The sequence below is a fragment of the Peromyscus californicus genome, unplaced genomic scaffold (genome assembly GCF_007827085.1).
Source record: "Peromyscus californicus insignis strain IS unplaced genomic scaffold, ASM782708v3 Scaffold_5__1_contigs__length_169319896, whole genome shotgun sequence".
NCBI lineage: Eukaryota > Metazoa > Chordata > Mammalia > Rodentia > Cricetidae > Peromyscus > Peromyscus californicus.
Genome location: NW_026294573.1, coordinates 129,829,994 through 129,857,395, shown reverse-complemented (window position 1 = coordinate 129,857,395; position 27,402 = coordinate 129,829,994). Strand labels below are relative to the sequence as shown.

The following is a 27,402-nucleotide window of genomic DNA, read 5'->3' as shown; positions in this document are numbered from 1 at the left end:
ATAAAACCTCTGAGGATGGAGGGGCCATATGGTGCTGGTCTCTCTGAAGCTGCCTAATGCTGCTAGTTCTGATAAGATGGAAAATACCACAAACTGAATCCAGCTGCTGGAACCAATGGATACAGAAACAGATGTACCAGAGGCAACAGCAGAACAACTCATTTCTATAGAGCAAAATGCAAGCTGCATGTGTTACTTCCATGTATATCATATTGGTTTAACAGGTATAAACTGGTTTGGGGATAAATGCAACTATCTCATGGTGAACACACATGTTCAACAGAGATGGATGTATAGGTTTCAGCTCTCCAAGACATCTGGACACTAGTGAATTTCCTTTACAGAGAACATGGGAAAGTGTTGCTTAATATGATTTATCAGCGGGGTAGAGTTTGATGTGTCTGATCAGGATATTGTAACTTCTGGTGGTACTCTAGCCTCCTCACTTGACTCTCTCTCAAAGCAGAGAACTCTGCTATGGGGACTAAGCATAAAATCTAACCTTAAAAGGAAATGCAAAGTTCTAAGATGGGTTAAAAACAATATGGGAGATGGGAAGAGAGATGTCTTAGTAGAGCTCAGCTACAGGCCTTACAAAAGAGGGTCTGTTCTCCCACGGTTCTAGATCAGGTATGATGATGCTATTCCAGCCTTAGTGGGTCTTGGGCTGGGGAAGGCAAAAGGGGCTTGATAGTCATGAATTCTTCCTCTTGGTTCACCAGAGTTTGGGTACAGGTAGAGACTTAGTTGCCAATCTCTAGCTCAAAGCAGAGAATGGGAGTATGGGGTACCGTTACTTCTGGTTTGGGTTTGTTTTTGTCCACTGTTGTTCATTTTATGGTTGCTTGGTTGGTTTGCTTTAGTTTTCCTGGAATGCATTTAGAGCAATGGCGCTTTTGTATCTGTTGGTTCCCAGGATTCTCAACCAGTTCTGAGTTCAGGTTAGCCCAAGAGAAATAGCTACAAGTTAGGGTAAAGTGGCAGCCTGCCTTCTCTAAGTCAGAGGCCAGCATGTAGAGCTCACACGTGTGCACTTAGCCTCCAGTCCCACCTCACACTCAAATCTCTGAGTCCCCTTCTCCACATTCTATGCAGATGCACATGCTGTTCTTAGCTCAGGATGTCACCTCTGTTGCAAGCACTGCCATGGTGAGGTGGAGGTGTAAGTGAGGAGAGAAACAGGTACACTTGTCATCCCTGTCCCCTGGTGACCCTCAATGGTTCCACTTCTACCATCATACAGAGGTAGCACCCTTCCACAGACTTGTTCCCTAGTACTCAGAATAAATCCCTAATCCCACATCACCTGAGCCTCAACTAATGCACGGAGCTAGGTTATTCTGTGAAGACAGTTAAGCCTAAAGCTTAACAAGACTAATTTCTTCATTGCCCACGGTCTCTCCACTGCCCTTGTACAATGCACATAGAAGGAATCGCCTCTGCTTAGAGGGCTGCTGATCGTTGCATATGGAACAAAAGGCAAGAAGGGAACTGCACACCCCTTAAGGCTCTGACTGGCTGGCAACTCACACTTCCTCTCACACTTCCTTATCCAAAGCAATCCCAGCAGCAATGCCTGAATTACACAGAGAAATGGGCAAATACAATACAGTATACATTTGGGTTTTCAGACACCAAATATGCCCATGTTTATACTGGTTCTGCCGTTCTGCGATACCCGCTGCCTATCTAACAATTGGACTCAATTCTAACACTAATTCTGAGTGTCAGTGAGGCCAGAAGTTAAGAGTTCAGCCCTCCAGGACTGCCTCCACCTCAAACAACAGCTACAAATGGGATGCCCAGGCTATCACATCTCTGCCCAGCTCAGTGCCCTTTTAGGATTTCTTTTCCCCTCCTCAGAACCTATAACTTGCTAAGATGATTCTCAGAACTCTGGGAATTGTTTTGTTTATAGTTACTTGTTTCTTGTAAAAGAATATATCTCAGGAATAGCCAGATGAGAGATGCATGGAATACTGAGGTCTATGGGGAAAGGGTGCTTGGAACTTCCACATCTTGGCAGTGTGTCCACCCTTCCAGTGCCTCAGTACATTCACCAACTCTAAGACCTCTGAATATTGTCCTTCAGAAGTCTTTATATAGGTGTCATTATATGGATGTGGTTCATTAAGTCATTGGCCATTGGTGATTGATCTCTATTTCTATCCCCTCTCTCATTTTCTTGAGCTATAAACTGTAACCTGAAATCACATGGGTGGTTTTCCTGATGACAAATGCCATCTTGAAGCTCTCTACCATGCCCCCTCTCCATTAGTTACCTCCCTAGTATACAAAACATAATTTCAAAGGTTTGTGCAGTCCCATCATGGATGAGGAACCAGGAACAAACAGCTTGCTGGCTCAGTTAGGATGTCAACTTGACTGGCTAAAGGGATGCTGGGATAGCTGGTGAAGCATTTATTATTCTTCATGCTTTGGCAGGCACTGAAACAGCTCTCTTTTGCCAAATAGAAAGCTCGGGTGGTTTTGTCTAAGGTTGTAGCAACTGGGCTGCTTCAGGTATATCTGGAAGATGTTTCCAGAGGCCTTTGTGCATTTAATGAGGAAGACAGCAGCCAATCAGTGGTGGGCCAGCGCAGGAGAAGAAGGACAAGGAATGGAATATTATAGTTCTCTGTTCTGGAGCCAAATGACCTTCTTCTCCTACCCTCATATATAAAAACCACTGGTTCTCTGGGCTTCGGTCGCTAGGGTGCCCAGAAGTCACCCCCAAGGCTTTTAGCTCATTGGCCACAGGTTGAGAAGAATCCATGTAACTTGCATTGAGCTACTCTCCCAACACCCCAGGTTCTCCAGCTACAGACAGCCTATTATGGGATCTCTTGTTCATCATAATAATGGCAGCCAAATCTAATACATCTCTTTTCCATATGTGTGTGTACATGCACACAAAATATATATGTATATAATCTTCATGTGTCTACCTAAAGAACTACAACTAAAACATTTTTAAAATAATAACATAGTGTGTCATAATAATCAATACCCCATGTCTAGGAATCTAATATAATTTGCATCAAGCTAAAAATTTGCATTTGAAGATCATATCTCTATCAAAAACTAGTAACTATAATGTTTACTAAGCAGTATTTGGGGACCTAAATTTGTCACATGCATTATATTGGGTGTTACTTTAAGAGTAAGTCATTTATATTATCTGTTTTTATTAGTTTTAGTGATACTTCTTTGTATATAAAAATGATAATTTTGTTTCAGCTACAAGATGGTAAAATATTACTAGAGAAATACATACATTAAATATCAGATTACTTCTGAATATTGGGACCTGAGATGAAAACAATTTGTTTTTCTACTCTACTCTCTAAAAAATTATTAAACTGTAAAATTATTAATCTGTGAGGGCCTGACATTGTAAGAACTCGAGTAAGAATTTATTATTCTTCCTAAATTCAAATTATTACTATTATGATGATGCAGATTATTCTCCCTAAATTCAAAATTGTTTTCAGATTTTAGCTCTAATATCATGAATATTCCTTATATAATGATGTTATGAGTAGGTTTCTCTATGTGTTTCAAAGAAAAAGAAAACTTAACTTGAGAATTAGAGATCATGACTCTTTATTCATGAAATTGTTTTAAGCTAATTTTGTTCTATTGGGCTGTAACTTCACTGAGTTTTACAGCCTCAGCAAGTAACATTACTACTTTGACCCCATTTATAAATTTTGATTTACTTGTAGGGGTATTCTGTGTTCTGTAACTCCTCATTTCTAAGCCTGTCTTAGTAACCAAAGAAATAGAGAGCAACAATTCACAAATGAGACTCACGAAATTAAGAAGCTTCTGTAGGGTGAAGGATACCAGCATTCAAGTGAAGAGGCAGCCTACAGAATGGGGGGAAATCTTTACCAGTATAGAACTGACAGGGTATTAGTATCTAAAATATGTATTAAAAAAACTAAACACCCAAAATAAACCCTGTGTTTACATGTTACAGATAAGTATATAGATAACAGGGAGGGAAAATCTGGTTTTTGAAGCAACAATCTCTGTATTACTTTTCTGTATGACTGCTTCCATGGACTATTTTATCCACTACAGTCATTACAAGCTTGGCTCTAATTCCAGCGGTCTGAAAATTTACATAATCACAATTTCTTACACGCTAAAAGAATGTTTAAATGAGCCCATCCCTTTCCCATGTCACATATGGGGATATATATTGCTTTTATATAAGAGACAACAGATTTTTAAAAGTAGTTGGTATTTTCTGTTTGGCCATAATTTAGAGGAAATACAAAAGATTTCACATTTTCTGAAAGGGAAGGGCAGCCCCAAACAGTTTGTGATGGTTTCCTTTAGAAGAAATCATTATTTTATAAACTTGGAGATATCTATATTTTAAAGTATCATGTACTTTAACATGACTTACATTTCTCTAAACAAGACATACAGATGGCAAACAACACATTACAGAAAGTCTTACATGATAACGGTCATGGGAATTTTATTCTGTAATGAGCTCAAAGTGGAAACAGCCCAATGTCCTTCAACAACTGGGTCATTAAACAGTTGTGACCAACCACACCATGGGACATCAAAAAGGAACAAGATACTGACACATTTGCAAATGTGTGGAGATTGTGCTGAGTGACAAAAGCCAAACTCCAAGGTCGTATGCAAGTAATGACATGTAATGATACATGCATGTGTGTTCCTTTTATATAATCATGAGCCAAAACTGAACAGACACAGAGTACAATCTAAGGGCCTAGATGATTTAAATGAGGGACCGTCTGGCAGAGCCTTGTGATGATGGTACAGGTTTACAGTCACTAATCTGGATGACGAATGATTTTTTTTCCTTACTCTATGAGGATACTCTCAGTAAAATCCACGCTGACAGTGGTATTGTGTCCTTGTAAGATGCTGAGCAGTAGCCGTGAAGCATGATGTTCAGATGCCACATAAGCATAAGGTAAACAACAGACAATGCACAATGTGTGACTGGGGTTTTGTGAATATAAGTATTCACGAGGTTACATGCAGCTCTCAATCATTTATTGTAAAGGGATTTGTGTTAGATTATTTTTCACACCCATATAGTCATGTAAGTCTTTGTAATGCTTTCAAGATAAGCTAAACAATAATATTCAATATGTGTACTGCCTTTTCATGTTTTAATGTTACCAGCTTTCACATATGTACATATTATATGCTGAGCATATTTCCATACTCTTTTTCTAGGTCCATATCTCTCACATTGGCTCCCTTTGTCCCACTAAGGGACTATATTCATGTCACATATCATGCCAGATATTCATGTAAACATAGCTAATATTTTATGCATCTATATAAAATCTAGGAATACCAAATGGACAGGAAACTAACAATTTTCATCTTTCTGTAGTTGGCTTAATTTGTTTAATATGAGTAACTCCAGTTGCATCCATCTTCCTGCAAATGACATAACTGCTCCATTGAATGGTAGAGAAAAATTCCCATTCTCTATATATTAATTTTCCTATCCATCCCTCTGTTGATGGACACCTAGGTTGGTTCCATAACTTAGTGCTGTGATGAGTGTTGCAATAAACATTGATGTGCAAGTGCCTCTATAATATATCCACTTTGGGGTTCTTTTGGTAAATGCCTAGGAGTAGTCTAGATGTAGCTGATCATATGGAAAATCTATTGTTAGCTTTCTAAGAAACTCTCGCCCTCACTTCCAGCATGGCTGGATTAGTTTGTGTTCCCACTGGCAGCAGATAAGGATTCCCTTTTGTCCACATCCTTGCCAGCATTTGCTGTTTGCTCATCTTTAACTTTCTATGTTTTCAAGTTACAGTGGTTTTATTGGCATGTAACTCATTGTAAGTCAAAAAGTATTGCATCTCCTGATGATCATAGTGATTACCCAAGGCTGCACATGACAAGATTGCATATAACTATACAAACATACTCAACAAGCCATAAAAGATGAAATATGAACTAGCCTGGTTACAATATTATACTATCATTAATCATGTTACCACCAAAGGAAAGAAGGGAAAAGTGTACATGGATCACTTTGTTCTTGTTCCAATTTATGACTCTGTAATTATTTCAAAACTAAAATTCTTTAAAATAATTATGCTTCAGGCTAGAGAGTTTTTTCAGTGGTTAAGATCATTGGATGCTCTTGCAGGGGCCCTGGGTCTGGTTTCCAACACCCACATGCCAGGCACAGGCACTACACACACATGGTTCATCACATAAATATGTGCAGGCAAAACACACATAAAATAAATCTTTAAAGATATTATTCAGCATAAGCAAGTGGTATTCAGATATCATGTTACAATGGGATAACACTTAGAAAACCCTGCCACTTATGACAATGTGGATAGCCCTTGAAGACCTTATGTAAGATGAGGAAGAAATACTACATGATAGCATGAAGATGAGAAGTCCAAAATAAATGAGCTCAGTGGAATGGGGTAAATGGCATTTGCCAGGGACTGGGGAGAGAGAAAATGTAAAGACATTAATCTAGGTACAAAGTTTTGCCTGAAAGATAAATAAGGCTTAGAGAGCTACTATAGAACGCAGTCCCTGTAACGGAGACTGTAAAAGATACTAACACTGAAAAGATGGCTAAGAGGGTGGATCTTTAGTTAAATGTTCTTATTTTAACAAAAATAGAGAAAGCAGGAGGAAAACTATGGAAGTTAAAAAATAAACACACACATACGCAGCATAGATTGTGGTGAGTCTCATAGATGTATACCTATATCCAAGCTCATTCAGTAGTACTCATTAAATACAAAGAGTTTTTTGAATGTCAGTAAAACTCTCATAAATGAGTTCCAAAAATAAGTAATATCACCATGGGATGTCTGGGCTATATAATCCTCCAAGTGCCCTCTAGTCTCTCTCTTATTCTATTTCTTCCTTTTGTGGTACAGACAGCCATCTAAATCCTCAGGCAAATAACTTATATTTTTGTAGGCACAAGTATTATTGCTTTAAGTTTTTAAAAAGGAATTTTGTTTTTTATATTTTAAATAAATTTTATGTTTTAAAGTTTGTTTTTATATAAATTTCTCCTGTTAGTCATAAGATTTTCTCAACATTATATCCTACTTCATTCCCACTGTCATTTTCAATTGCTTTTTCAAAATAGGATTAGTTTCAGTATTACTTAGTGGATCTTAAACACCATGACATTTAATGTTAGATATTTTATTTGCCATCTAGAACATTTTAATTATACAAAAACTTATTATGGACATGATTTCAATCAAATACCACCTCATGGGTGTTTCCCTGTTGTAGTATTCTAATGTTATTTTTGCTGTAATACAAAATAATACCCTCTGGTATGCAGAAAAAATCTGATAAACTTATTGCTAAATGCATCTCTAAGCATGCTATGGAATATATAATATGGAGGGGAAAGTCAGAATCCTTAAAATTCTGCTTATTTTCCTTTAAAATGTTATCTAAAAGTAGAACTATGTATCACTATTTGCAAAATGATAATCATTTAGTGAACATTGTTAACCACATTATTAGTACAATACTGTTATGTAGCAAGCTTTCTTGTCGGATTATCTTTGGACTGCCAGCTCACAAATACTGGCCCAGAGACTTATTATTAATTTATGAGAGCTTGGCATTATCTTAGGCTTTTCCCCAACTAACTCTTATAACTTAATTAACCCATTTTTTAAATCTGCATTTTGCCACATGGCTCAGTTACCTATTCTTAGTTTGACACTTCAAACTTGCTCCAAGTCTGCTGGTAAAATTGCATGCCTAGATTCCTCCTCCCAGTTTCTCTCTCTCTGCCCAGAAGTCCTGTCTACACCTCCTGCCTAGCTATTGGCTGTTCAGCTTTTTATTACACCAATCACACCAATACATCTTCACACAGTGTACAACATTGTTAAAATATAGAAAGTTAAAATGTATAATATGTTGATTTTCATCTTTTCAAATATATGTATATGGGGATTTTACTTGACTTGGAAATTTGTTTCAAAGATAATTTTGCAGTCCCCACCCCAGATTTACAAAAGCAAAAACTCCAGGAGCAGGGTCTAGCAATAAGAGGTTTAACACAAACTCTTAAAGCTAACTGGTTAAAAAAAAAAAAAAAAAAAAAAACTAGCCAGTCTTCAAGAAACCAAGATAAACAATTGCTGTTCAGTGTTGAAAGTTTAATACTAAATGTGTCTGCAAAGACTATGGAAAGGAAAGAAACAGCAAATTAAGGAAGGCTATGCAGGAAAGATAACATTTGAACTAAACTTGGGGACAAGTGAGATTTTATTCCTCTTCTGAAATTGTCAATTAGCACAGAATTGTATATATTCATGAGACACACTGTGATATTTTGATAGAGATATACAATATGCAATGCTCAAGTCAGCATAATTAGCATACCCATCATCTCAAACATTTATTTCATGTTGGAAACAACCCAAATTGTTTCTTCTGGCTATTTTGAGACACATAACAAATTACTACAGACTATATTCACACTACAATATTATGGTACTAAAAATCTCAAAAAATGAGGTGGAGAGTGATGAAGAAGACACTCAGCATGAACTTCTGACCTCTGTAGGCATGTGCACACATGTGCATGCACATATATCCACACATATACACACATAAAAGAAGTTAATTTTCAAAATGTGTAAATAATTCAACAGTAGAAAAACAATCCAAATTTAAAATGGAAAAACGATCTGAATAAACACTTCTAAAAATACATACTGAACAAATGGCCATTGTTTGAAAATGAATTCCAAATCACAAATCATCAGAAAAATACAAATCAAAAATTAGATACCCCAGTTAGAACAGCCATCACCAAAAAGATAAATATTCTCTTCTTCAATTCAACAAAGCTTCACTGAACACATTCCATCCTAGTCTCTTCAGACTGAGAAGACTTGGTGAGCTATAGTTCAGCCAGTCACTGAGCTAAGCCAGGAGTATAGCACTCTCCTGAAATCCCAAAGTCAGAGGCAGGAGGATGGTGAATTTGAGGCTGGCCAGGGCTACAGAGTAAAACTCAGTCTGAAAATAAGTCATTTAAGGATAATTCAGGAGCCAATTGACTGGAAGCTATGTAAGCAGATGCTCTGGGATCTCCCACTTGTCTGGGCCTCTGTCTATGCCCTGTTTCTAGTTTTGTAAATCATAGTTATGTAGTTTTTTTCTTACAGTGAGCTCCCAGTATTATAAAAGCTTCTAAGGTCCTCAAAATCTGGATCTTCCTCACGCCTGCTCTGGTCAGGGGTATGTAGGTTAACTAGAAGGTACCAAGTAAACAGAGCTATAAGAACAGAGAAGGTATCAAGTAAACAGATATACAAGACTGTTTGGGTCTTCATGGAGGTGGGGGCTTATTGGAACAAAGCTTCACGTAGGAGATATGCATGGCAGAAGCAGTGAGTTATATCTGCTCTCCACATGAAAGAACATGAAACCCATTTGGCAACTCAATAACATTATCTGAATTAGACATTTAGCAAAGCATAAAAACAGCATGGTATCTTCAGAAAAAGGTCATCTAAATATCCCCAGAGGACTGTTTGCTGTGATTATTCAGAGAAAGTAAACTCCTCAAGGATGGGGGGCATCTGCTTTGGGTCCATGAGCTTTTGAGTGCCTATTAGAACTCATGACTTATTCATTGCCATTAACAGGAAAGCCACTGCCAGGGTGCCCCTCTCCTAATCCAGTCTCTGTGTTCTGGGCACAGCACTACTGTGCACAACAACAACAAAGAAGCATGGATGTGCCACAGATCCCACAAAAGCCATCAGGTTATTCACTGTCCACCAACACTGCTCTTGGGAGACTATGAAGTGATACACTTGAAGTTTTGGTGGGACAATCAGACCACATTTTTAACATTAGGAACAGAAATAATTTTAATTTTTCCTGGAATTATCTTAGACTTGGCTAAAACTAATTCCCCAAGTTCTCTGAATTTTTTATAACTCTATAAGCTAAAGGCCATTTTAGATATCCATACAGTTACCACCTGCTCAATTGGCAACTGGTTGGGAATTTTAAACAGTGGGGAAAGGGAAATGAGAACCTCTGTGATGGGTAGAGATCAAAAAGTCCTAGAGATGTATTTTATAAAGTGAATATACTTAGCATTAGTAGAACATGCTGTGGATGTCTTTCTGTATGCTGTGAATGTGTTGCTCTGATTGGTTGATAAATAAAACACTGATTAGCCAGTAGCCAGGCAGGAAGTATAGCCAGGATAAGCAGATAAGGAGAATTCTGGGAGAAGGAAGGCTGAGTCAGGAGATGCCAGCCCACCAATCAGAGAACAGCATGTAATGGCACACAGGTAAAGCCACAGAACATGTGGCAACATATAGATTAACGAAAATGGGCTGAATTTAGGTGTAAGAGCTAGTCAGTGGTAGGCCTGAGCAAATGGCCAAGCAGTTTTAATTAATATAAGCCTCTGTGTGTTTACTTGGGTTTGAGTGGCTGCAAACTGGTTGGGACACAGGAAAATTCCAGCTACAAGAACACACTAGCTAAATGGTTAAGTATAATCATGTTAGTGGAATAAAATTCTCATTCCCTCCACGTACTATGCCAGAAGCATCCCTTGAGCACTTGATGGATGCAATACCTTAGATCCCCATTGCCCAAATAAATCTATCACATTGTTTCTGTCTTTTTTTTTTTTTTTTTTTTTTTTTTTTGGTTTTTCGAGACAGGGTTTCTCTGTGTAGCTTTGCGCCTTTCCTGGGACTCACTTGATAGCCCAGGCTGGCCTCGAACTCACAGAGATCCGCCTGTCTCTGCCTCCCGAGTGCTGGGATTAAAGGCGTGCGCCACCACCGCCCGGCCTCTGTCTTTTTTATAGAGACCCTGGTTTAATTCTTGGGTCCTTAACTGCCAAGAAAAAAACTGAGCAACACATTCGACTAATAGGCATTCAATCTGAAGTGTATATGCTGCTGTCAATTGTGGGATTCATAAACCAAAACCTTTTCTGGAGAAGGAAAGGAGTATTGCCAATGCCAAAGTCAAAACCTTTTCTTTCTTTTTTAATGTATTATTTTATTTTATGTGCTGTATGTTTTACCTTCATGTATGTGTGGGCACCACTAAGTGCCTGGTGCCCCTGGAGGCCAGAAGAGGGTGGAGAATCCCCAAGAACTGGAGTAACAAACAGTTATGAGCCATGATACAAGTGCTGGAAATGAAACCTAGGTCCTCTGGAAGAGCAGCCAGTGCTTTTAATGGCTGAGCCATCTTTCCGGTTCTATCCTTCAAAAAGTCCTGTTTTCAAAACAAAAGCAAATGCACAAATTATTCTCATGAACTGCTTAGTTGTATCTGTTTCATTTGCCAGTTTAAGATTAGAGGAAGCCAACTTGCTGCCTTGCAGCAAACACACTGCAGAAAACCCTGCATTCTGCACCATCCACAAAAAGTAACATAGCTTTTAAGAAAAGCTGAGTCAGCAAGAGAACACTCTAAAACATGAAACTCATAAGTAGAACACTAACAACAATGGCAAATCCTAATATTTTCATAGTTTGCCATAGAGTCCGTTTTGGTGACATATAACTATAACCCTGGACTCTGGATGTAGAAGAATGAAATTGGGAGTTCAAACCAGCCTCCACTACACAGTAAATTTGAGGCCAGCTTGGGCTACATGTGACCTTGTAGCAAAAAAAAAGTCAAAAATCATTCCATGAATATTGAAACTCAGTAGGCTGGGAAGATAGTTCAGTCAAAAAAGTGTTTGCTTGAAGACCTAAGTTCGATCCCCAGGATCCACGTACCCCAGGTGTGGTAGTGTATACTTGTGATCTCAGTGCTAGGAAGGCAGAAGTACCTGGGGTCCATTGGCCAGCCAGCCAGCCGAGTCAGGTGAACCAAGACAGAGGAGAGACCCAGTCTCAAAAGAACAAACAACAACAGAAAAAGGTGAGTAATTCCTGAAGTACAGCATCAGGTCTCCACATGAACTTACGCATGCGTGCACACACACACACACGTATATGTATATATATGGAAAAATAGTATTTAAGGAACTCAATGTTTATGCAATGAGCCAAGTGCTATGATCAACAGAGACAGAGGTAAAAAACAAGCGTACCTGTGTGGATATTACCACAGCCTGGGAGATTATAGAACAACTGACTCTCAGATTACAGTGCCTGAATTCATTTAGGATTCACTTATCAAGTAGTTATTCACTCAGAATGTTCTGCTACTGTTCAGGACTCAGAGTCATGCCAATCACAGACAGCTCCAGGAATTAATGTTCTTAGTTGTTTAAAAACCATTCATCTTTGTAGGAGCTCGGTTATCTTCCAGATCTCGAATTCTGTGCCTGCAGTTAAGTATGTCTCGTCTTTCTGAATCTTGCCCTTGCTCTAGCCATTCCTGTCCCAGGCAGATGATCTGATTGTAAGATAGGGAGGCAGAGGTGAGACTGAAAGGGCAAATAGTCCCTCTTATTTTCTTTCCTATTCAGGATGTATTGGATTCATTGATAGGTTTGTTGTTGTTGTTGTTGTTGTTCCAACCAAACCAGAAGCAAGAGTAACATTTTATTACTATCTAAAGAAAATCTCAACTAAACTGAGTTCAGTTCCTGCTGGGCCTAGAAATAAGTTATTTACTCAGAAAGAGCAGACATAAATCTGTGCACTTAATTCACCAAGTACACACCCAAAATGTCTAACTTTAAATCCACTGTATTTGGTCTCAAAAACTTCCAAATAAGCTGTTTTGTTCCTATCAATGTCTCCCTTTCTCCACTCATGAAATTGAAATGAGTAGGGTACATAAAAGAGAAGTAAAAGATGAATTTCATGTTATCTATTTAGCAATCACCAAGTGTTAGAAGAACACAATAGCATCGAGGTTGGTAAATGCTATTTTGAAACATCAGTTTTCCCTAGGAAATAAGTCATCTTCATTGACATTTTCAATGGCAATAGCTTAAGACAGCCTTTATATTTTAACTCAACAAGCCTGGGGTTGGGTCACTTTTTCATTAATGATATTGGTCATTTGAAGACTCTTTTGTTCTTAAGATGAACTAATATTTTTCTATTATAAATGTTATTTCAGACCAACTTCTGACTTTGTTGAACTCTGTGGATCTCATTCCATTAAACTATCCTCTCCTGTTTACCGTGTCCTGTGTCTCCATTTTTTAAAATATTTTTCACTACATTTTTTGGAGTTGTTATTTTTGTAGCATCCTGGTTTAGACATCAAACTCATTGATCTTTCCTCTTTTGCAATGTGAACGTTTAAGGTCATTCATGTCTCTCTCTGCAATATAGTATTTAATTCTAACTCAGCTCCAGATTTGCAGCAGTGTCTTATTTAGCCTGCAAATAATGGAAAGTCTGGTTTGTAATTTCTAAATATAGTGTTTGTCATCATCTTCTAAATTTAATTACCCTGTAATCAGAGAGCATTTGTTTCGCATCAGTTTTCTGACGTTATTTTGAACTTGTTTTGCAGTCTGATGCTGGGTCAACTTTCATAAAAATTCTCCAAGTGCTTGGGAAGAAAGCTGGCCTTTTGAAATTACTAATATATAATTGAAGATTTACATTTATAACCCATAGGATATTATCATTTTTACCAACATATTTCAAGACTATGAAACAAATATTATATATGTTCAGACTAATGATTCTTTATATCTTCTGGTAAATTGAATGTTTCATCATTATAGATAAATGTAACATGTATATAAATCTCTATACATTTATTAGGAATATGTATTACGTATACATCATGGTAGATACACTGATATATTGTCCTAAAAAGGTTTTTCCCTGATGCTTTGTTCATATGGCTATCTAGATATTTTTCTTTAGTGTTTGTATAGTTTCTCTCTTCCATATACTCTCAGTCATTCTATTTTATATGTCTCTTAGCCAACATATAAGGATATTTTTGTTCACTTGCATAGTTTTTTTAAAGACACATTTATTTAGCATCATGATCAGCATTTGCACAGTCTTTTAAAGAGTGTAATCTCTTGTTTGATGAATTACTTATTTCTTTTTTAATGTTATTTTGATGGTTTTTGTCCTTTTCTTATCTGCATTGTATATAGCTTTCATTCCTTGGAGTCCCATTCAACCTTTCCTGTTGATAATTGTCTTAAAATAATTGAACTACATTCATGGAGAGTTCATAAACTATTTCCAGATATCCTTAATCTATCATTTCCTCTTTATTTTGGGGGTATCTGATCACTATTTTAGACACTATGAATCTAGTGACTGAAATGTGGTATTTGTCATCCTGTCACGTTGCTTTTGCTCATAGTAGATTGACTGTTTACATGTTTTTGCAGTTACATTTTATCATGACTCTTCTTCTCCAAGTCTTTAGTAATGAGAATTTTGAGTGATCTTGCTGAAGGATGTATTTTCCCTGTCTGGAGAGATTATGCATTTATTACTAAAAAATACTTAAGGATAGTAAATTCACAAATAAATAAAGGCTTTTGTTAGCTTACTGTTTGGGAGGCTGACCTTCTCATATTGGGTAGCTTCAGTTCAGCCTATAGTGATGGGGAAGAATGGAAGTGAAAGAATGGTCACACTGGGAGATGAGAAGCAAGAAGGACTCAGAGACAGGACTTCCCTTTTCATGACAGCTTACTTTTAAGGAGCCCATCAGGATCCCCAAAGAACTACACTAATTCAAGGGTGGAACCCCAGGGATACCTTCTATTTTATCCCACCTCAAGGGCTCTACCATTTCAATACCACCTCACTGTAAACCAAGTGTCCAGTATAAAAACCATATCCACATCATGACATCTACCAAATATGATTTTGCATTTTTATGCCATTCTTTAACTTTGATATTGCCCTTTGAAGGTTCTAGTTTTATGCTAGAATGTCAGTCTCAACTCCTACCTTAGGACCAAAATCTTGATCCTGTTTCCTGTGTGTTTATGATTTATAGTCACCATTTTTTGAAAATTTTAGCCATTTGAACACATGTATAGTAGTATCACACTGATTTTAATTAGCATGTCTCTCATGGCTAGTTGCAACATTTTCATCACTTTTGGTTCCCCTTCATTCTTTTGAAGTCTTTCTCTGTGCTTAAATTAGACTGCTGTCTTCTTACTGTTGAACATCGAGAATTCTTAATATAGTCTGGATATTGTTCATGTATCAGATAGTGGTAGTCAATATACAATTCCACTTTTCTCATCTTACTACTCTTTAGCAGTCCTTTCATAGATTGAAACTTTCACTGCCTTCACCTTTTTAAAATATTTTTTTATTATTCATTGAGAATTCCATACATGTAACCAGTACATTTTGAACACATCAACCCTCCACTCCCCTCTGACTCTTGCTATGAGCTCACCACATCCCTCTTCCAGATTTGTGTCTTCTTTTCATAGCCCATCAAGTCCAATCAGTGATGTGCATATGTGCAAAAGTGTAGGGCCATTCACTAGAGCATGGACTGCTTCACAGCCGCTCCTTTTAATGAGGACTTTCTTCTTTATTCCAGTCTCCTTGGAGTTTTCTGGGTCACTTTGCAAGGAATATTTGTTCTGTTTCATCCAATATTTTCTACCTGAACAACAGCAGGAAAGTTCTAGGTCCCTGCGTCGCCAGAGCGTTAAGGTTGGTGATTAGTTTACCATTATTCCTGTCACTCAGAGATGTTGAATATTAACTTGCTCTGGACTTATTTTAATTCATCATAAGCTAAACTGCCCCTTTCAATCTTGAAATTCATGCTTCGCTGTCCTGAACATTTTTCTTGTGTATTTTTTCTAACAACATGCACTTTTTTGGTTCTGTCTGGATAGCTTTCTTGTCTCTCAGATGTTGAACCGTGTGAGCCCATGTTCATACTTGCGCCTTCTCTACTTTCTGTCACTTTTTTTGTTCAACTGTGTAGGAAATTTCTTCAAGTTCATTCCTAATCAGGTTTTAGATTCATGGTCTTTCTTCATTCCCCTTTTGTAGCATTCTGCTCCTGTTTTTGAATATTCTCCTTCCTCATAAACATCAACTGCACTTCCTAGTTCTAGACTCCTTGTGGTCTGATCTCCTCTTCACATTATGCCTTTTTTCCTTCTTCTGCTTTCTACTTTTTAAGCTTCTGGTTGGAGGATTTCGACAAATGTCTGGAAGGCCTGGAATGGGTATATCCCAAGCTTACGATAGTCACTAAGAGTCAACAGGAAGACTGGTATATGAGGAGGATTTCACACGGCATGATTGGCACATTGGGTGGCCCAAATAATTCTATGGAATCATTCTTGTCTTTGGGACAGTGTGGTTTCTCCAGTTTCCTGCTGGCTTTCAGTATTGTTGCTTGGGTGAAAACCACACTCAATCAATGTATTCATTTTTAATTAAATTATTTGTTTTCCCTCAAGTGTTGTACCTTTGCCTTTCTATAATATCATTTGAAGCCCCTCCATTTTTATCTCTCCTGCAAACATACTACTCTACTAAAATGGTTCTCAACCTTCCTGATGCTGTGACTCTTTAATATAGTTAATCATGTTGTAGTGACCCCCACCCATAAAATTAGTTTTATAGTTTCATCTCTACTTCATAACTGTAATTTTGCTACTGTTATGAGTCATAATGTAATATGCAACCCCTGTGAAAAGGTCATTTGACCTTCAAAGGGGTCACAACCCACAGGTCAAGAACCACTGCTCTAAGGATTTGGACAAGGACATACCTAAGAGTGGGCATGATAAATGGAAAATTTAAAATTCTCACTGGCCTTCTCATACAGTCTTAATGTCTTCCAGACTCTAGAATAATATCAATCCCTGAGTCTGTCTAAGGCTTTGGGGAAGCTAATGAACTTGAATTTCATTCATATACAGCCCCATGGCCCTCCTGGTTAGATGTGCATGCTCTGATCAACTAAATCATGTATTGTTATCCTTTTTGCTTCTTATCTTTAATGTTTTGCTGCAAGTTTGCACCTAGTTTAATCAATAATACAATTGATGTTTCTCTTTTGAAGTCTTGCTATTTGGAGGTGGATATATGGGAGACCTGGGTGACAATATCTTTATTTTAAAATTTTGCTTGAAACAAGATGGTCTTTCATTATAGGAGAGACCTGGTTTAGTCAGGATTCATTAGAAAGCAGTTTATAAGAATTTCTTCTGTAGTTGCAACTTGCCAAATAAACCATGAGCATGCTCTTGCATTATTCTGTCAAATCAAAACCAAATCCAAACTTTAGGACTGAGACCAATCAAAGGGACTGTTGTGAAAGGAAAGAAACAGACTGCTGCAGCAGAGCAACAACTAACCTTCAGTCCTACACAACTACAAACCATCAGAGGGTGTTTCTTTTAGAGGTGAATGTAACAAGACTAGAAAGATCCGAGTGTTAGTAAGTAGGACAAACAGGTGAGAATAACTTGACCAGATAGTAGATCAAAGAATCTCATCACCTAAGATCAGTTATCTCTTATGGATTAAGCTGAGGACAGATGAAAATTCAGAGGCCTAGAAATGAAGCATAACTAAAACTTGGGTCATGATAGTAAAAACTTCAGCCAGATTGGCCACAGGGGGTGAGAAGTTCAGCTACTTGTGAAGCAAACACAGGAATCTGGAGTGTCTATGATTCTATCTGAGTCACATGGGGAAGACAATGGAGCAAGAGGATTAACATAGCCATCATTGTTTTTCAGAATCACAAGGCTCAGTAAACTTTAACACTGTAAGAAAACCCTCTTTGTCCCTCCTCTTCCATCCCTGACCCAGAGACTTCTGCCTAGAAGGATGCTTCTCACTCACCCTTCCTTCTATCTTACCAAGCTAATTCCTACTCATATTCATCTTTATATACTGGCAGCAGTTCTCCTAGGCAACCACCCCCCAAATAAGATAGAACTCTATGTATCTTCCCTCTGTAGATTAATCACAATGTGTGTGGTATTGGCTTGGTTCTTAAGGGCAGAGCTATATCTTACTAATCTTGCAAACTCCACACTTAGCCCAATGACTGAGATTCCAAAGGCTTTCAGTAAACAGTGAATAAATGTGTGGTAGTTACCATAGCTGTAACCTTTGAGAGTCAGCCTGTTCTCACAGATGACTGTGAGGCAGAGCGATCTCCAGGTCCTTGGAATTGTGCACAGAATGATCATCCAGTTCCCTTATCACCCAGCCCTCGATGACTTTCCATATCAGCTCAGTTTGTGGAGGAAAATGGGGTAGTGATTTTCATTTCATCTTCATTGTTTGAGGAAAAAAGAAGCATGCTTTTGAGTAAAGGGGCGGCAATTAATTTTTTAAAAAAACTGAATCATTATCTTGCTCATATATTATTAATCAATAGGGACCTATCAGCCAGTAATAACTGATTGCTAAGAGGGGATACTTACGCTAAATCATTGATAGAGTCTTCTCTCTGACTGTTAGATAAAGGGGGGAAGTATGAGTAATTTGAGAGATATTCTTTCAAGGAATGTAAACTTTTATACTCCCTAGAGTACGCCAAACCTAGCATAATTCCAGAGTTTAAGGGTTACTTGTAAATCGTGTATTTCAACAACCTCATTATTGATAATTAAGAAAATCAAGGTTCAGAGATATGAAGTATCAAAGTTTAAATAGACTCAGTCAGGGAATAATCATCTTTTGTTCCCCAAAAGGAATTATTTCATTAAACTAGAGATAAGTTTTGTTTGATTTCTTTGGTTACATAGGAGAATTCACGAGGCAGCATCTGAAAGATGAAATGCATAATAAAATCCAGAGTGGTTTTCATTATTAAAGCCCAGAGTGGGCTCAGAATTTTAAATGTAATTATATTATCATACTATTGTTTAGAATACCAAATGAAATTCTTTTGAATGTGGTGATCAAATGTCATGAACATGTCCTTACTGTTAAAAATCATAAATCATCAAAAGGGGATTGAGGGGAATCTTGGTTACATGATGAGATGAAACCCAGGGGCTCTTATTTTCACATGGACTTAACAAGGTGATCTCTGATTATGTTCACTCACTCCTTTACAGAATCAGACTAACAAATGCCAGTGTGTTCTTGGGTACAGAGTTTTGTTTTGGATTTGTGTTGTTGCTTTGTTACTGTTTGCTGTTTTTTGGGGGGTGGGAGGTCAAAGTCTCACTGTTGTAGCCTCAGCTGGCCTGGAATTTGAGAGCCCTGAGATTAAAGGTGTGTACCACTCTTCCGCACTATGGGTATAGGGTTCGATGAAGCCAGGAAAAAATAACCAACTATCAGTTCCCTCTTCTAATAAGCTTTGTGAGTGGTAGCTAAGTTCTTGGAATCTTTAGTGAGAAAGTTGGGGGCCTTTCCTTAGTACTTGTAAGTATTCAAATATTTACTTGCAGGGCAGAAATTGAGCTGGAACTGGATTATGTCCATGAAAAAGTCAAGTTATGTAGTACTACAGAAAGACGCAGAATACTGAATCTATTGTAACTGATTGTTAATTCTTTTTAAGTGGAGTCATGCAGGTCTACATTGTCATTCCATAAACTCAAATGCCATAGCTCCCAAATCACTTCCAAGACTCCATGACCTAATGCTGCTCATCTGATAGCCATTAGTTATCACATGGCCTAAGTATATCAGTGATTATCTTATCTTTAGAAAGGGAAAAGCCAGTCTGGCCGCCTCAACTGGAACATGGTGTTCTTCTGGTGAACATAAACCTTTAGAAAAGCCTACACTGGGTACACCAAGAAATAAAATGAACAAGAACATAGTTAGCATGCCTAAACATGGACCAAAGTAAAAATGATTATCTATAGCAGAATGACAAAGACATGCCTGGCTAATTGATGAGAATACTCCTTCTCTGCCTATTCAAGCTCTTGCTCCACTTTATTCCTCCCATCTGCTAGATAAATTTAAGACATTAGATAACAAAGTTAATGCCCCGACTCAGAAGCATTCAGTGCAGAGTAAAGGCCCACTTTCCTTAAATCCTACACAAGATCACCCCAGGACAGCTCAAGATCCTCCAAGTTCTAAGGCTCCATTATTCCCTGTGTTGAATTGTTCTGACTACAACAAACCAATAAACCTAACTTTTTGTTAACTACACATGTACCCTAGACATCATTGACTGCATGCCTCCAATGCTCTTCTAAAATAATTGAATGTAAAAATTAAAGTCAGCCATGGTGGCACATGCCTTTAATCCCAGCAACTTGGGAAGCAGAAGTAGATGGATCTCTGTGAGTTTGAGACCAGCCTGGTATACATAGTGAGTTCACACTAGCCAGAGATACATAGTGAAACTGTAAGACGAATTGCTAAACCGTCTTATTAATAAAAAATCCAGAGCCAGATATTGGGGTGAAAAACTGAGAGATCAGAGGAAAAGGACAAGCCACAGCCAACCTCACCTCACCAACTCCTCAGCTTCCAAAGAGACCTACTTCCTGTATAACCACACCTATATGCCTTTGTGTTCTGCCATCTCACTTCCTCTCTCCACCCAGCTACATCACTTCCTGTCTGTCTGTACAGACCTCCAGACCTCTATGGTTAGTGCTGGGATTAAAGGCGTATGCCACCACGCTTGTCTCTGTTCCGAGTATGGCCTTGAACTCACAGAGATCTGCATGGATCTCTGCCTCCCAAATGCTAGGACAAAAGGCATGTGCTACCATTACCTGATATCTATGTTTAATATAACGGCTGGCTTTTTCCTCTGATCCTCAGATAAGCTTTATTAGGGTGCACAATATATTGGGAGACACAATATATCACCACATGAAACCATGTCTCAAAAAAACAAAACAAAAAAATGATTAGTTTGGAAAAATACTAAGACTTTATTTCTCTTCCAATATGCATGCCTTGTTTTGATGAATAACCCATCCAATTGTGGAGGTTGGCATTCAGTGGAAGGAATAGGGAAAACCATATGACAAAACAAAACCTCAGGAAACCTTCTTGTTTTCACCTAGCGTTGTAGAAATAATGTCTACCTGGGGACTAGCATTCACATTAGTAAATCACACCAAAGTCTGCAATCCTAAGCAATGCTTTTCTCTGGACTGATCTGTTTATTACTGGCCCATGCTACCATTTGAACGTGTTTCTTCAAAGTTCATGTGTTGGAACCTTAATGCCTTAAAATATCAATGTTTGGAAGTGGGGACTAGGAGGGTGGTCAGGCCTTGAAAAAGTGCCTTCATGGGTGGCTTAGCCCCTCCTAACTCTTGTAGGACTGTAGGACCACACGATTTCCTGTTGCTGAGTGAGTTCTCTTGGGGCCAGATTCATTTCCACAGTGGTGGGCAGTTCTGCAAACTACCTTCACGTTGTATGTTGCCTCATCTATAGGTTCCCAGTTCTCTTCTGCTTTATGACATGAATTAAAGCAACGTAAAGTCCCTGTGGTGACATGTTTCCTGAATCTCAGTTCATAGAGCTGTGAGCCAAAATAAGCTTAACTTATAAATTACCCAGTCTCAAATATTATGATATAACAACTTAAAAAAATAGGCCAAGCTAGGCCCCAACTAATTAAAATTATTATTTTAATGACTAATTACTTCTTAATATGTTTTCATTTTTCCTTAATAAAAAAAAACATCAATTTAAGAAGATTTAGCTGTCTAAATTTCTGGAGCCGGGAGTGGGTGTAATTGGGATTACTGAAACTGTTTCAGGGGAGTAGATATTGATTCTCCACTCAGAGAAAAAAAGATAAAGGGGAAGGTAAAATTAGTAGAATTCCAACCACTTTCAACATGTCTTTGGCTCATAGATCATAATCCCTGGCCAAGTTTCCCATCCAGCAGCCCAAGTATGTTAAAATGTTATAATAAGCAGAACAAGGACAAGTAACACACACACACACACACACACACACACACACACACACACACACACACACAAAACACCCTTTACACGATTCCTTTGCTCTATAACTGAAGTGACCTGACAGTCATCCGTAAAGAATGCCGCCATACTATCAACTAAGAAGTGTCATAGTCTATGAATGTACTCAAATATTGACAACATCAAAAGCAAAAATTTATCATTCATAGGAGATGTGGATAAAATGAGTGGATCACTTTCTCAACATCTTGGTAAGGTAGAGAAATCTTAAGGATAGCTTATAGTTGAATGAAAAGAGAAGAGTGGGCGTGGGTAGGTATAAATTAAAATACAGTACATGCATGTATTAAATTCCCAAAGAATGAATATATATATATACATGAATGAATAAATATATATATATGTATATATACACCTTAAAGAGAAAATAGATGTATTAACCCTATCTACAACATATTTATTTTGTGCCTATTAAGTACCAGGCCCTGGCCTATATACTGGAGAAATAATAATAGGAGGGTGAGGTGCCACAGTCCCCACTCTTACAGAGATGATGGGAAAACAGCATTTGCATAACAAATTTAATGGGTTAGATAGGAGCCCTCAAAAAAGACATAAACCATATAATGCCCAACTGCATTCTAAATACCTATCCTTTATCCACAGGTAAGTGCAGCTCTTACCCTCACTGAAGAAATCTTTTTTACAGCACACAGAGACCATTACAGAAAGCCACACTTGTCAAAATGCAGAGAACTGACTGTAGGACAGCCAGTCCCGGTTGATCCATTGACAACATAACCCCTACACCTAAGGCTCAGGGAACATCATAGGAAAGGGGACAGAAACATTGAAAGGACCAGGGGATCAGGACAAGGTGTCTTCAGAGAGATGGTTCCTTCTGTCTATGACAGGGAGGCTGCACTCAGGAGATCCCAAAAACATGGTTATCTAAACAGGACCTTAAAAATGACAACCCTAACTGACATGCCAATGTATATGGGGGAACTCTCACAAGGCTTCACCCCTAGAAGGAGAGCTACAGGCAACTAGCAGTAAGAGAAGACAGTCAGTCCTCTCTGACTGGCCAGTCCCAAGAAGTGAGCCCTAAGTCCATATGAGCAATACTAAATGGTCTCAGCAGTTTATGTTTATAAAATGTGTGTGTGTGAGTGTGTGTGTGTGTGTGTGTGCTTGTATGTGTGTGTATGTATGTGTGTGCTTGTGTGTATAACAATTATAATTAAAGAATAAGAACCCATGAATTTGAGGAGTGGGAGAGATATGAGAGAAAGTGGAGAGAGGAATGGGAAGAAGAGAAAGATGTAAATACAATACTCATATATGAAATTCTCAATTAAAAAGACATGTCTTATTCCTAATCAAAGCTTGAGGATGTGATCAGGGATATTTGAGGCTCTCATGATGAGATCACCCTGGAGTACCCAAATGGCTCAAAGTTCAAAAACAAGTATCCTCAGAAGAAAAGATGACCCAGGTCAGAAGTCCATGTGGAAACAGAAGCAGAGATTGAAGTGACATCCCCATAGGCCAAAGAATGCCCAAAGCCCCCAGAAGCTGGAACTGGCCAGTATGGACGCTGCCCAGAGTTTTCAGAGGGAGCACAATCCTGCCAATACTGTAATATTGGTCCAAAGAATAGATTGATTTTAAACTTCCCAGTTTTTAAAACTTATTAAAATGCAGCTCTAGGAAGTGAGCATAGCAATCATGCAAACGAAATACAATTAAAAACTGTAGACTATGGGAGAAGCAGAATTCCACAAAAGCAGATATCAAAGGTGCTTGATCTAAACTTGGCAGTCAAAGAAGCTTCCCGGGAGACAGTAGGCAAAAATTCTGAAAGAAGATTCAAGAATGATAAATGGGGCAAGACCAAAAAGGCAGTTTAAAGAGTAAACAGGAAAAGGCACTCTCCAGTATATTAAGATTTCGTGAGTCTTAATGCTGAATTAATATGATTATGCAAATTAAATCAAGTACTACCCAGACACTGAGATGGTAGTGAGTTTTCTCACAAACCCTCCCAGTGAGGGCTTGGGCACTGGCTTGGTGTGGAAAGTGCTTGCTCCACAAGCACGTGGGCATGAGAGTGGGTACCCAGTACCTATGTAAAAGGGCCTGGCAGTCCTGGCAGTGAGGAAGATAGGGCTGGGGGCTGCCGAAGACAAGAGGATCCCTGGGTTCTCTTGCCAACCAGTCTAGCTGACCACTGAGCTCCAAGTTCACTGAGAGACCTTGTCTCACCTGTCTCCAAAAAATATGGTTGGAAGGGCTGGAGAGATGGTGTGGTGGTTAGGAGCACTTTCTGCTTGCAGAGGACTTATTTGGTTCCCAACACCCATGTCAGAGAGCTTACAACCACCTATGACTACAGCTCTTAGGGATCTGGTACCCTATTGCAGCTTTTGTAGGTACCTACACGTGTGTCTTATACTCATATAGTCACACACACACACACACACACACACACACACACACAAACACACTTCCTGTGAAATCCACCACTCTTAATAGCTAACAGTTTTTCAGAACAACAAAATATTAGAGTAAATATAGTAAATCAGGACAGTCCTCTTCCATGCCTCTATGTGTTATTTTGGGTAGCTGGGAGGCAGGCAATCTGTCACAAGTTGAAGGGACATGGCAAATGCCTACACTATAAACACATACACACATACACATGCACGCACACACACATGCACACACATGCACACACACACACATGCACGCGCACACACACACATGCACACACATTCATGCACACAGCACAAGAATTACCCTGAGGCTGTGGGAAGTTGAGAGCCAAGTGACACCTGGACCAGGTGCAAAATCATCCAGGGGACTGACAGACAGACAGGTGGGACAGTTCTCATAGAGTCCAGGCTAAGAAACAATGCAGTAGAGGGGCCAGGACAACCATGGAGATAGAGACAGACTGAATTAGAATATTTTGATTTTAAATCCTTTATCATTTCATGAATGCCTGATGGTGTCAAGCACAATTTTAAGCATTCTACACGTATTGATTCACTTGTATCTCAAATATATGTGAAAAATACACTGTTCACCATCTCATGTTATAAACTGAGAAACTAAGACACTGAGAGTTGGGATAAATGGCTGATTTGATCTTCACACCCAGGTTGCCAAGCACTAGGCTTCACCCTTGTAATCCATTTTCTACAATCTTCCCAATTTCCATTACAACAGAAATAGCAGCGACTTGCATTGTTGAACACTGTTTATCAAGGGGATTAGTTCATCAGTTTGATTTTGCCAGCAAAGAACGTGAGAGCCGGAGAGGTTAGGGAACTCACCCACGTCACACATGCACTTGAGCATGGAGCTTGAATTTGCGCCTGTCACTCTAGAGACTTCCCATACAGCTGCTGGCCTGGTGCTAGGAATCATCCCTGCTCTATTCATCATCTTGATTTTATTCCTTGCTCCCCATCCTGAATCCTTAAATCCATCTCTTCACTCAGCTCTTCCCGAATGAGCAGTCGCAGGCTGATCTTCATCTTAACTGGAAACATCAAGTAGAACTTTGTTCTAGCTACATCTCACTCCTCACATTTCAAATAGCAGTGATAAATCATATCTGTTGCTTAACTTTTATGCCTGTATTAAATATACGTATTAATGGGGTTCAGTGTGCATGTATACAGCATGCACTGATCAAGGTGGAATAAGTAGCACTTCACTCTCATCAGTTCAGGTTTGGAGCCCTTCATTTCTCTTCTAGATCTTCATAAAGTATAGAATAGGTATTGCAAGCCGTACTCACCCTCTGTATTGTGAAACAGTGAACTTACTCCTTCTACATGACTGTTCTGGCACCCCATTACCCAGCCTCACTTTATCCATCCCCTCACATTCTTCCTAGTCCCTAAAAATCACTATTCCACATTTAGGGTGACATTGTTAACTTCCACATATAGCTTGCTTCATTTAACACAGTATCTTTTAGTTCCATGCATTTTGCTGCAAGTAACTGAGTTCATTCTTCTTCCTGGCTAACTAGCATCCCATTGTGTGCATGTGGGACATCTTATCCATCCCTCTGTTGAGGGGAATCAGTGTCAGCTGCTGTAACAGTGTTGTGGTAAACATGGAGATATAGGCGTCTCTGTCGTGCTGATGTTGCTTCCTTTGGATAGGAACCATTCGTTGGCCATTTGTGTTTCTTCTTCTGGGAAGCATCTATTCGGATCATTTGCCCAGCTTTTAACTGTGTTTCTTCTTTTACTACAGTGTCTGGTGTTAAGCTTTGGGGTTTCTTATGTATTTGAGAATGTAAACTTAGGCAGCTACCATGGAAATTACTGTGGAAGTTCCAGAAAAGAAAACCTCAACTAGATCTCCCAAACGACCCCGCTACACCACTTCCGCATATATGCCCAAAAGACTCCACAGCAACACACCCCAGAGACAGCTACTCATAGCAACTAAGAAATGGAATCAGACTAGCTGCCCACAAACAAATGAATGGGTAGGAAAACATGTCATGTAAACACAATAAGACTTTTTTCATAATAAAATGAAAAATGATGAATTTTCATGAGTGAAAATGAAACCATGGCACACATAGAATAATTAATGGGACTGAAGATCATTATTTTAAGAGAAGTAAACCAGATTCAGAAAGAAAAATACCACATGCTCTTATTTTTTAAAAAAAAAAAAAACTATATATGTGAGGTTGGGGGAGGGTTTAGGTACTCGGAGTAAAAGGGGGGATCATGAGAGAGTAAGAAAGTAAGTAAGCGTCTTATGGAGGGGGTTAGAGCGAAATAGAATACATGTAACATGAAAGCAGAGGGACAACTATATGGGGAAAGGAAGAGGGCCAGCAAGAAGAAGCAAGGGGATTCAAGGAAGATAGTGTGGAAAGGGAATGGATGAGAACAAAGTATAATTACATGTATGCATGCATATTCTATAATGAAACCTTGAGGGCTAGCTTCAAAATTTAAAGAAGCGAAAACTACCACTGATTTTTATATGTCCTGAAATCTTATAAACCTGATGTGGCCATATTCCTGATTTTATACATTACTTTTTGTTTATTACCCATTAGTTCAAATGCTTTCTGATAACCTAAGGATTTGTTGTTATTGTTGTTTGCTTATTTGTTTGTGACAGGGTCTAACCCAGGTTGCTCTCAAATTCATGGTCCTCCTACCTTAGCCTCTCAAATGGCTGGAGTTACAGGTGTGGCCCACCACTCTCAGTGATGTTAGAGTTCTAGCGTTAGACCTCACCTATAGTTTATTATTTCCACAGTACTTTCCAGTGCATAAGACACTCTCTTTTTTTGTGGGATGAGGATTCTATTTTAGCATATATCTCAAAAAAATAGCATCTATAGACTTATGCCCAGAGTGATGATTCTTATCATTTTGTGTACCTATAGCTCTTCAGCCCCTTGACAAAGTGGAATTTCCTTATACCCTTTGGCAGCAAATGGTTAGTCTTATTACCAAAAATCAAGTCCTGCTATGGGTTAAAGGCA

At 38.6% G+C, this 27,402-nt stretch overlaps 1 protein-coding gene across 1 annotated transcript in view; it reads left to right on the top strand.

Moving 5' to 3' along the window:
- The window catches only part of Cpa6 (carboxypeptidase A6), a 308,045-nt gene that overhangs the window by 166,415 nt on the left and 114,228 nt on the right, over positions 1-27,402 (top strand). The gene's annotated exons all lie outside the window — the stretch shown is intronic.